The following is a 12,750-nucleotide window of genomic DNA, read 5'->3' as shown; positions in this document are numbered from 1 at the left end:
ATCTCAGCTGTCCACTGGTAAAATTTCAAGTCATTTAGACCTACCTAGCCCAAGTTATGGCCAAATGAACAAATACTGCTTATTTGGTCATTTTTGTACAAGTCAGACTGCATAAATTTGAATTTGGTCAATTTTTTCACTAGGTTTTGGTCACTTTTTGGGCATGATTCCTAAATGGAAAATGTTCTATTTTGTGTCTATTTTCATTCCCAATTGGCCACACACTAATTGGACTTGTAAATTTTCAGTTTTGAGGGACCTTGGTCCTGCTGCCTGCAGCATGACCCAAAGCAATCCGAATTTGCATTTGGTTCCAACACTTCTAACATACTCCAATTGGTCACAAATGACCATTTCTCACCTCAAACCAAGTCTAACACACTATTTAACACATTCACACATTTTTGTATTCCAAACCCTAGGTGCCAAACCCTAATTCACCTATTTGTGGCATTTAACTAGTTAAACACATATACACATGCTTCCTTAACTCATTCAAACTTACCTACATTATTTATTCAATCAAATTCATATATTATCATCACAAACCCTAGCTAGCCAAATTTTCTTCTAGTCATCTAATAATTATTTTCATTTAATTTTAAGTTAAAATCTAAGCTACTTGAACCAAAATCATAGAAATTAAACTAAGAGATGGAGGTTTGCTCACTAACCTCAACCTTTGATTTTCAATCTTTAATTCCCTTCTTCTTTTCTTCTTTCTTTCTTGCTCAAACTTCTTTTCAAGTTGCCAAAACAAGTTTTAAGTAATAAACTTGAGGAAATCTATGGTTACTTTGAAGGTTTGAAAGCTTGAATTTAGGCTTTCATGGAGGATTTTAAAAGAGAGAGCTTGGGAGAGAGAGAGACGGCAAGGAATGGAAGATGAGTGTTTTCTTATTTTTTTTTTCTCTTTTATTAGTTTATCCCTTAGGAAGACCAAAATTTAAATAAAATAAACTTTAGTTATAATAATTATTGCATCATGCATGAGGTCATGCATGATGTCATCACTTTTTACTTTTCCTTTTTTTTCTCTTTTTTTTTTTAATTTTTCTATTAGTTCTTTAATTTAATTCCCGATTTTGAAATTTTCTTTTCTCCGATTTTATTTGACAGTTAGGTCAGGAGTCAGCTCTCAGGGTTAATTGACCAGATTGCCCCTCGCTCGTTCGATCCGATTTGCAAATAATTCAATATTTCTTCTGGATCCCTGACCCAATTATTTGACTGGCTTAACAGTTATTTTTCGTGATTTTCTCTTTTCCATTGTGTTCACAATAGTCCTAAGGACCGCAGCGTCACATTTTACGATTTGAAATTTGAGTTTAAATCGATTTTGCAGTCCTTCTCGAGAAGGTCACCCATCGTTGTGACTCTCGGCTCATTTAACTTCTTATGTTCTGTTTTTCTTATTTATACTTAACTAATTGACAATTGCTAATTATTTTTGTTTATGGCTTATCTAGTTATTTTAAGTGTGGTTCTAATACCCTTAATTATCCGGACCGACACCGGTCATCAGGATAGTGAAATATACCAGGCTATGCAAATAGGGGTGTTACAATTCTCCCCCCCTTAAAATAAATTTCGTCTCGAAACTTTACCTAGTATCAATCTCTAAACAGCTGTGGGTGTTGCTCCTCATGTCCTCCTCTCGTTCCCAAGTAGCTTCTTGGCCCGAATGATGGTTCCACAGCACTTTCACCAATGGTATTTGCTTGTTCCGTAGCTACTTTACCTCATAAGCTAGAATCCCTATGGGTTCTTACTCATATGTGAGGTCTGGACTCACTTCAATTTCCTCTACTGATAGTACATGAGATGGCTCTGATCAATACCTCCTCAATATAGACACATGGAAGACGTTATGTATCTTCTCCAATTCTAGAGGTAGTGCCAATCGATATGCCAAAGGACCCACTCTTTCCAGAATCTCATATGGCCCAATAAAACGAGGACTCAGTTTCCCCTTTCTGTCAAATCTCATAATCCTCTTCCAGGGGGAAACCTTGAGGAATACTTTGTCACCCACTGCATATTCAATATCCCTTCTCTTCAGATCAACATAGGACTTCTGACAGTCTGATGCAGCCTTAAGTCGATCTCTGATCACCCTGATTTTCTCCTTAGTCTGCTGAACAATTTCAAGCCCAATCATCTTTCTTTCACCCATGTCATCCCAACATAACGGGGTTCTACATTTTCTGCCATACAAAGCTTCATATGGAGGCATCACAATGCTTGATTGGTAGCTGTTGTTGTAAGCAAACTCAATCAAAGGCAAGTGTATGTCCCAACTGCCCTCAAATTCAATCACACAAGCCCGTAGCATGTCCTCCAAGATCTGAATTACCCTTTCAAGCTGGCCATCTGTCTGTGGGTGGAATGTCGTACTGAAGTTCAATCTAGTTCCTAGGGCTCTCTGAAGACTACCCTAGAATCTAGAAGTGAACCTAGGATCTCTATCTGATACGATGGATACTGGCACTCCATGCAATCTTATTATCTCATTGATGTACAACTTGGCCAACTTTCTAAACTGTAGTCCATCCAGACTGGTAGAAAATGAGCAGACTTGGTTAGTCTATCAACAATGACCCATACTGCATCATAACTCTTCTGTGTCCTCGGAAGTCACATCACAAAATCCATCATTATTCTCTCCCATTTCCATTTTGGTACTGGTAATGGATGTAACAAACTAGTTGGTACTTGATGCTCTGCCTTCACTTACTGACAAGTTAGGCATTTGGAAATAAACTCTGCCACATCTCTTTTCATACCCATCCACCAGTAATGCTCCTTTAGCCCTCTATACATTTTTGCGCCACGAGGGTGCATGGCAAAAGAAGACTCATGTGCGTCCTTCAAAATGATCTTCCTCAAATTAACATCATTAGGAACACATATTCTGCACTGGTGTAGCAATAGACCGTCATCTCTAACTAAGAACTCAGGTTTCTTACCCTGCCTGACTTCTTCCAATAGCTTCTGATACCTTTCATCATTCTAAGTAGCCATTATGATCTGATTAATCAATATTGGCTATACATGTCACGCAACTGCTGTCTACCCCTCATCACTAATCTCTAAGCTGGCATGTAATAATTGTAACACCCTCCCCGTAGCAACTCCGTACATTCTACTGTTCCGGTGACCGGTGTCGGTCCGGACAGTTAGAACTTCTGGAAAAATATTTAAACTAAAGTGAGGAACCATAATTACCTAAAATATTAATGAGAAAAATTTAGTAAAAATTTTAGAAATAAAATAAAACCAAGTCAAATGAGCCGGTGCCCAAGCGATGGGTAATCCAGAGGGAAGTTACGGTTCTCGCAACGAGGAGCCCTAGACCCGGGGAAAAATTCATAAAATAATTTTTGGGACTCCATAGAAGGGTCATTGAGGTTCCTATGGCATTAGAATGCCAAGAAAATATTTAGAAAAATTTTACAATCGGTACAGACAATTTTGACCCGTTAAGCCAAACGGAGGGCATTTTGGTCATTTCGCCTTCAGAGACGATTTTTGGCCGACTTGTCCAGTTGAGTAAATAATTATTATGACATAAAATGTGAATAAATATTGTTGAAAATTGAATTGAAAATGATTAAAAAAGAAAAATCAACAAAATGCCAAATATGACATCATTATGATGTCATTTAAAAGCTCCACCAATCACATGCAAGCAATCCATTTAATTAACTAATAAAAGAGACAAATAAGGACCAAAGAAATTAAAAAAAAGAAAACAGCAGCCCTTTCTTCTCCTTCAAAAACGTTTTACATCCCCTCCCCTCTTCCTCCATTGAATCTCAACCAAAGCTCCATTTTCATCCTTATTTTACCACAAACTCTCCTAAGTCCCTTCACTAAAAACTTGTCTCTACCTCTGGGGAAGTGTTTGGCAGCCTAGAAAGTGAAGGAAAGTGAAGTTTTAGCTTGGAGAAATCTGCCCTACAAGAGGTTAAAGTGAGGTTAGTGCCTACTTATATATATATTTCTTTGATTCCATGTTAGAAGCTTGAAATAAGTGAGAAATTGTAAATTAAATGAATAAAAGTTAAGTGTATGCATCCCTTGAATTTTGGCAGCCCTAAGGAAGGAATGAGTTTGATTGTATTAATGGACTTAGAGTGAATTGGAAATTATGTTTAAAGTGTATACATATATATATACAAAGAATGAAAGAGTTAACTAAAGAAATTGTGAAAACCATGACTTTGAGCTAGGGTTTAGGAGTGAAAATTTGAATTGGCTTAGGAAATTGTTAGAGAACATTTTAATGGTCAATTAGTGACCATTTTAGGTAAGTTGAACACAATTTGGACTGAAATATAGCATGGCAAAGTGAATGTGTAGGCTGCCTAAGGAGTGCAGCAGGGTGACTGAAATTTCAGTCCTCTTGGACTGCCATAACTTTGGCTGTGTTGGTCCAATTGGACATGAAACTAGGCTTATAATGGCACATTTTTTCTGAAGAAACCATGCCCAAAAGACCAAAGCAAGAGGACCAAAACTTGGCCCCAATCCGGATACCACATAAGCGACCCTGCAGAAATGACCAAATGAACAGTAACTGTTCATTTGGCCATAACTCACTGTAGATATGGTCAATTGACCTGAACTTTTTACAGCAACAAGATTCGATATAGACAAACAACTTTCATGAAGGACACCAATCTAAATTATGCCATTAACCTAATCAAATCATTGAGCAAAGTGAAGTTTACTATACTGAGATTTCCAGAATTTTCATTTGAGCAGTAATGTTTGGATGACTATAACTCTCTCTAGAAAACTCGGATTTAGGCGATTCGTGAACCGATGAAAACCTAAGGCATAGTAGAACATTTCATATGAAGAAAGTTAGGCCAAATTATGAACTTAACTTGATCAAATTACTGACCAAAGTTGGACCAAAATCTGCCAAAACCCAAAAGTGCAACATGAACAGTACACGTGAACAGTAAACTTATTTTGGCCATAACTTGAGCTACAAAACTCCAAATTGAGTGATTCAAAAAAGGAAATTTAACTAGACAGAATAAGGAACAACTTTCATGTTTACCATTTCCTCAAATTCCCACTGTAAAAAGAACAAATGGAACAGTAAAGATGAAGCACCAAATCTGAAAATTTTGTTCAATTAGCATTAAGCTTAGAAATGGTATTGGCAACCAATACCAACAAGTTTTAAATACAAAATGTGGTATGTTTGGGGTGTTAAAACCAATACACCTATTTTCTATCCAAAAGTCAACATTTTTGTTGACCAATGAGGTGAATAGTGACACCAAAACCAAAAATTGGCAATTTTGCCAAAATGACCTAAGCTTTGAGAAAGTGACCAAAACCAACAAGTTTTGAATACAAAATGTGGTATGTTGGGAGTACTAAAACCAATGTACCTATTGTTTATGCAAAAGTCAACATTTTAGTTGACTAATGAAATGAATAGTGACATGAAAACTTGAAATTCAAAAATTGTGAAACTTAAAAGTGCAAAATGCCCTAGTAGGCCTAATGTGATTGGTTTGGATAGGTTGGCATGCCAATAGGGTATTGTTTTAGCGATCGCGAAAGGCTTTATGCTGTATTCATGGCTTTATGCCCGTATTCATGGCTTTTATGCCCGTATTCATGGCTTTTATGCCCGATTATGTGATATCATGGCTCTTTAGCCATCGATCGCATACATGGTTGACGTTCTGCGTCCCATGGTATGACGGCGAGGCACCGCGGTGTCGGTGCCAATGACCCGTTATCGATCCGATCGTCCAAGATAGGTTACTTGGGCATGGAAAAGTATAACTGTGATTGAACTGATTATTAAAGAAAATACGAAAATTAAGTATCATGAATGATTACAAAAATACAAAGAAGCTCAAGATCATGAAGAAAATAATTAACAAAATGCATGAAGAAGTTAATATCATAAAACATGATTAGCCCTCGACTAAACAATAAGTTTGTAATTATTCATTTCTTATGAACACAATAGCAAGGAAATTATTATTTTTATTTGCATATTATATTTTCTTGTATTATTGGCACCACTAAGCTTTATGCTTAGCGCATCGCTTTTGCAATGCGTAGGTACTGAAGATTTGGACAGAGGGCCCAGTAGACCACAGATTCGGTAAGGCAGTTCATAGTTCTGCATAGTGTCCGTGTCACCTCAACTTCTGCAATGCATTGGTGGGACACTAGGTGTCATTTTGGCATTCTGTAATAAATTTTGATTTTTTTCATATGTAATGAAACTTATGTAATGTATTTTGATTTTCATGTAAATAATGCAAATTTGTGTTTGTAAATGGAAAAGTGAATATTGATCTGTGATTGTTACATGACTATCAAACGAGATGAATGATTGAGAATTGAAATTGAGAAATGAATGGTTGACAAATGTTGAGATGATGATTATTGGAGTTTGAGAGTAATTGAATACGAATATATGAATATTGGAAGTGTTTTTCACAGGTTCCGAAGAACTGTTTTCTCCATTTTTAGCCGGTACTCCGCCGGATTTTCTTTAAAATTTTCGGAACCTTAAATAAATAATACTTTTGATAAATGGCTAAAATAAATTATATTTCACAAGTTATATTCAAAAGGAAGAATAAAAATGAATTAAGATAAAATAGAGTGCTCACTTTAATTGAGTGGCATAACTTGCTCGGCTACACTGTAGTCGGGTAAGGGGTGTCACATTTAGTGGTATCAGAGCACGATTTAGGCGTTTCTGGGCCTAGATTGTGTCCATACCATGCATTGCATTTGTAAGAGTCGAGGTGACACTAATGCAGATCTGTTTGTCTTTCTTATTTTGAATAGGATATGGACCCTTCATCTCAGAGAGCAGTCGAGGAGGAAGTGGAGAGTCATGCTCCACCTGCAGCAGCTGAGACTGGGGGCATGAGAGAATCTGCTCCGCCAGCTCAAGTAGAGCCTGCTCAGCCTCCACAGGCCATGTTTCAGCAAATGGCCAATTTCTTTAGACAAATGGCCGGGGTAATGCCAGCACCACCACCACCACCAGCTCCATAGCAGAAATCACATCTGGAAAGGCTAAGAAAGTTTGGAGCAGTGGATTTCTATGGCAAGAGAGAAGATGATTACATTGCGGTAGAATTGGTTGAACAGAAAAGGCAGAGTTTTAAAACAACTCCACTGCACTCCAGAGCAAAACTTGGAATCTGCTGTATCTCTGCTACAAGACGATGCATATGAATGGTGGAACACTGTGTCCAGTGAAGTGCAGCCAGAAGCTGTAACTTGGGACTTCTTTCTCTCCGAATTCAAGAAGAAATATGTGGGTAGTGTATACCTGGAAGAGAGAAGAAGAGAGTTTATTAACGAGGCGAGACGGTATCGGTGGCCGAGTATGAGAAGGAATTCGTAAGATTGAGCCGCTATGGAAGGGAGATAGTCCCTAATGAAGCTGAAAGGTGTAAGAGATTTGAAGAGGATTAAATGATAATATAAAGATCATGATCATCGCCTTGGGGATCCTGAGACTTCACCAAGTTAGTGAAAATGCATAAAAAGTGCAGAAAGTGAGAATAAATGAACAAAATAGGAAAGATAGGCAGCGTAAGAGGGAATTTGGACCAGGACAGTCAAATATACCAACTGATAGTAAGAAGTTTAAGGGTCCTAGTTCACAAGATCAGACACAGGGCCACAGAGGCCAGATGGGAATATCTATAACTAGTTCCCCGGGCACAATAACAAGGGGATCAACCCTAATGCCTGAATGTATGCATTGTGGTAGAAGACACAGAGGGGAGTGTCATTTAATCGGAGAGTGTTTAAAGTGAGGGGCTACGGATCATTTCATAAGAGATTGCCCTCAGAGGAGTGGTTCAATAGCTCCGGTACAAGTTGATAGACCTTCCCCTGTAGTTCAAAGGGGTAAAAGATCGGGTAGAGCAGAAACGGCTGACATTTCACAGAAGATTGTTTCTGAGACCATTGAAAAGCCCGAAGTCAGGGTGGCACCACAAGTATATGCAATGGAAGCTCAGGAAGAGCCAAACCCAGACACTGATGAGGCGATACAAGGAAGTGAAGAGACAAGGAGGTAGCAACTCCCCGATTACTTAAGTCAGGTAAATTTCGCGGACGAAATTTAAATAAGTTGGGAAGAGTTGTAACACCCTCCCCGTAGCAACTCCGTACATTCTACTGTTCCGGTGACCGGTGTCGGTCCGGACAGCTAGAACTTCTGGAAAAATATTTAAACTAAAGTGAGGAACCATAATTACCTCAAATATTAATGATAAAAATTTAGTAAAAATTTTAGAAATAAAATACAACCAAGTCAAATGAGCCGGTGCCCAAGCGATGGGTAACCCAGAGGGAAGTTACGGTTCTCGCAACGAGGAGCCCTAGACCCGGGGAAAAATTCATAAAATAATTTTTGGGACTCCAGAGAAGGGTCATTGAGGTTCCTATGGCATTAGAATGCCAAGAAAATATTTAAAAAAATTTTACAATCGGTACAGACAATTTTGACCCGTTAAGCCAAACGGAGGGCATTTTGGTCATTTCGCCTTCAGAGACGATTTTTGGCCGACTTGTCCAGTTGAGTAAATAATTATTATGACATAAAATGTGAATAAATATTGTTGAAAATTGAATTGAAAATGATTAGAAAAGAAAAATCAATAAAATGCCAAATATGACATCATTATGATGTCATTTAAAAGCTCCACCAATCACATGCAAGCAATCCATTTAATTAACTAATAAAAGAGACAAATAAGGACCAAAGAAATTAAAAAAAAGCAAACAGCAGCCCTTTCTTCTCCTTCAAAAACGTTTTACATCCCCTCCCCTCTTCCTCCATTGAATCTCAACCAAAGCTCCATTTTCATCCTTATTTTACCACAAACTCTCCTAAGTCCCTTCACTAAAAACTTGTCTCTACCTCTGGGGAAGTGTTTGGCAGCCTAGAAAGTGAAGGAAAGTGAAGTTTTAGCTTGGAGAAATCTGCCCTACAAGAGGTTAAAGTGAGGTTAGTGCCTACTTATATATATACTTCTTTGATTCCATGTTAGAAGCTTGAAATAAGTGAGAAATTGTAAATTAAATGAATAAAAGTTAAGTGTATGCATCCCTTGAATTTTGGCAGCCCTAAGGAAGGAATGAGTTTGATTGTATTAATGGACTTAGAGTGAATTGGAGATTATGTTTAAAGTGTATACATATATATATACAAAGAATGAAAGAGTTAACTAAAGAAATTGTGAAAACCATGACTTTGAGCTAGGGTTTAGGAGTGAAAATTTGACTTGGCTTAGGAAATTGTTAGAGAACATTTTAATGGTCAATTATTGACCATTTTAGGTAAGTTGAACACAATTTGGACTGAAATATAGCATGGCAAAGTGCATGTGTAGGCTGCCTAAGGAGTGCAGCAGGGTGACTGAAATTTCAGTCCACTTGGACTGCCATATCTTTGGCTGTGTTGGTCCAATTGGTGTTTGGCCAATTGGACATGAAACTAGGCTTATAATGGCACATTTTTTCTGGAGAAACCATGCCCAAAAGACCAAAGCAAGAGGACCAAAACTTGGCCCCAATCCGGATACCCTGCAAACAGCCCCTGCAGAAATGACCAAATGAACAGTAACTGTTCATTTGGCCATAACTCACTGTAGATATGGTCAATTGACCTGAAATGTTTACAGCAACAAGATAAGATATAGACAAACAACTTTCATGAAGGACACCAATCTAAATTATGCCATTAACCTAATCAAATCATTGAGCAAAGTGAAGTTTACTGTACTGAGATTTCCAGAATTTTCATTTGAGCAGTAATGTTTGGATGACTATAACTCTCTCTAGAAAACTCGGATTTAGGCAATTCTTGAACCGATGAAAACCTAAGGCATAGTAGAACATTTCATATGAAGAAAGTTAGGCCAAATTATGAACTTAACTTGATCAAATTACTGACCAAAGTTGGACCAAAATCTGCCAAAACCCAAAAGTGCAGCATGAACAGTACACGTGAACAGTAAACTTATTTTGGCCATAACTTGAGCTACAAAACTCCAAATGGAGTGATTCAAAAAAGGAAATTCAACTAGACAGAATAAGGAACAACTTTCATGTTTACCATTTCCTCAAATTCCCACTGTAAAAAGAACAAATGGAACAGTAAACATGAAGCACCAAATCTGAAAATTTTGTTCAATTAGCATTAAGCTTAGAAATGGTATTGGCAACCAATACCAACAAGTTTTAAATACAAAATGTGGTATGTTTGGGGTGTTAAAACCAATACACCTATTTTCTATCCAAAAGTCAACATTTTTGTTGACCAATGAGGTGAATAGTGACACCAAAACCAAAAATTGGCAATTTTGCCAAAATGACCTAAGCTTTGAGAAAGTGACCAAAACCAACAAGTTTTGAATACAAAATGTGGTATGTTGGGAGTACTAAAACCAATGTACCTATTGTTTATGCAAAAGTCAACATTTTAGTTGACTAATGAAATGAATAGTGACATGAAAACTTGAAATTCAAAAATTGTGAAACTTAAAAGTGCAAAATGCCCTAGTAGGCCTAATGTGATTGGTTTGGATAGGTTGGCATGCCAATAGGGTATTGTTTTAGCAGTACTGTGAAAGGCTGTATGCCTGTATTCATGGCTTTATGCCCGTATTCAAGGCTTTTATGCTCGTATTCATGGCTTTTATGCTCGATTATGTGATATCATGGCTCTTTAGCCATACTGACTGCATACATGGTTGACATTCTGCGTCCCATGGTATGACGGCCCGAGGCACCGCGGTGTCCAGTGCCAACGACCCGTTATCCAGTCCAGTCGTCCAGTATAGGTTACTTGGGCATGGAAAAGTATAACTGTGATTGAACTGATTATTAAAGAAAATACGAAAATTAAGTATCAGGAATGATTACAAAAATACAAAGAAGCTCAAGATCATGAAGAAAATAATTAACGAAATGCATGAAGAAGTTAATATCATAAAACATGATTAGCCCTCGACTAAACAATAAGTTAGTAATTATTCATTTCTTATGAACACAATAGCAAGGAAATTATTATTTTTATTTGCATATTATATTTTCTTGTATTATTAGCACCACTAAGCTTTATGCTTAGCGCGTCGCTTTTGCAACGTGTAGGTACTGAAGATTTGGACAGAGGGCCCAGTAGACCACAGATTCGGTAAGGCAGTTCACAGTTCTGCATAGTGTCCGTGTCACCTCAACTTCTGCAGTGCATTGGTAGGACACTAGGTGTCATTTTGGCATTCTGTAATAAATTTTGATTTTTTTCATATGTAATGAAACTTATGTAATGTATTTTGATTTTCACGTAAATAATGCAAATTTGTGTTTGTAAATGGAAAAGTGAATATTGATCTGTGAATTACATGACTATCAAACGAGATGAATGATTGAGAATTGAAATTGAGAAATGAATGGTTGACAAATGTTGAGATGATGATTATTGGAGTTTGAGAGTAATTGAATACGAATATATGAATATTGGAAGTGTTTTTCACAGGTTCCGAAGAACTGTTTTCTCCATTTTTAGCCGGTACTCCGCCGGATTTTCTTTAAAATTTTCGGAACCTTAAATAAATAATACTTTTGATAAATGGCTAAAATAAATTATATTTCACAAGTTATATTCAAAAGGAAGAATAAAAATGAATTAAGATAAAATAGAGTGCTCCGCACACTGAGTGGCATAACTTGCTCGGCTACACTGTAGTCGGGTAAGGGGTGTCACATTTAGTGGTATCAGAGCACGATTTAGGCGTTTCTGGGCCTAGATTGAGTCCATACCATGCATTGCATTTGTAAGAGTCGAGGTGACACTAATGCAGATCTGTTTGTCTTTCTTATTTTGAATAGGATATGGACCCTTCATCTCAGAGAGCAGTCGAGGAGGAAGTGGAGAGTCATGCTCCACCTGCAGCAGCTGAGACTGGGGGCATGAGAGAATCTGCTCACGACTCAAGCAGAGCCTGCTCAGCCTCCACAGGCCATGTTTCAGCAAATGGCCGATTTCTTTAGACAAATGGCCGGGGTAATGCCAGCACCACCACCACCACCAGCTCCACAGCAGAAATCACATCTGGAAAGGCTAAGAAAGTTTGGAGCAGTGGATTTCTATGGCAAGAGAGAAGATGATTCTGTTGCAGCCGAGAATTGGTTGAACAGAAAAGGCAGAGTTTTAAAACAACTCCACTGCACTCCAGAGCAAAACTTGGAATCTGCTGTATCTCTGCTACAAGACGATGAATATGAATGGTGGGACACTATGTCCAGTGAAGTGCAGCCAGAAGCTGTAACTTAGGACTTCTTTCTCTCCGAATTCAAGAAGAAATATGTGGGTAGTGTATACCTGGAAGAGAGAAGAAGAGAGTTTATTAATCTGAGGCAGAGACAGCTGTCAGTGGCCGAGTATGAGAAGGAATTCGTAAGATTGAGCCGCTATGGAAGGGAGATAGTCCCTAATGAAGCTGAAAGGTGTAAGAGATTTGAAGAGGGATTAAATGATAATATAAAGATCATGATCACTGCCTTGGGGATCACAGACTTCACCAAGTTAGTGAAAGCTGCATTAAAAGTGGAGAAAGTGAGAATAAATAAACAAAATAGGAAAGATAGGCAGTGTAAGAGGGAATTTGGGCCAGGACAGTCAAATATACCAACTGATAGTAAGAAGTTTAAGGGTCCTAGTTCACA

Source organism: Hevea brasiliensis, chromosome 1, assembly GCF_030052815.1.
Source record: "Hevea brasiliensis isolate MT/VB/25A 57/8 chromosome 1, ASM3005281v1, whole genome shotgun sequence".
NCBI lineage: Eukaryota > Viridiplantae > Streptophyta > Magnoliopsida > Malpighiales > Euphorbiaceae > Hevea > Hevea brasiliensis.
Note: the sequence above shows the minus strand (reverse complement) of the source record.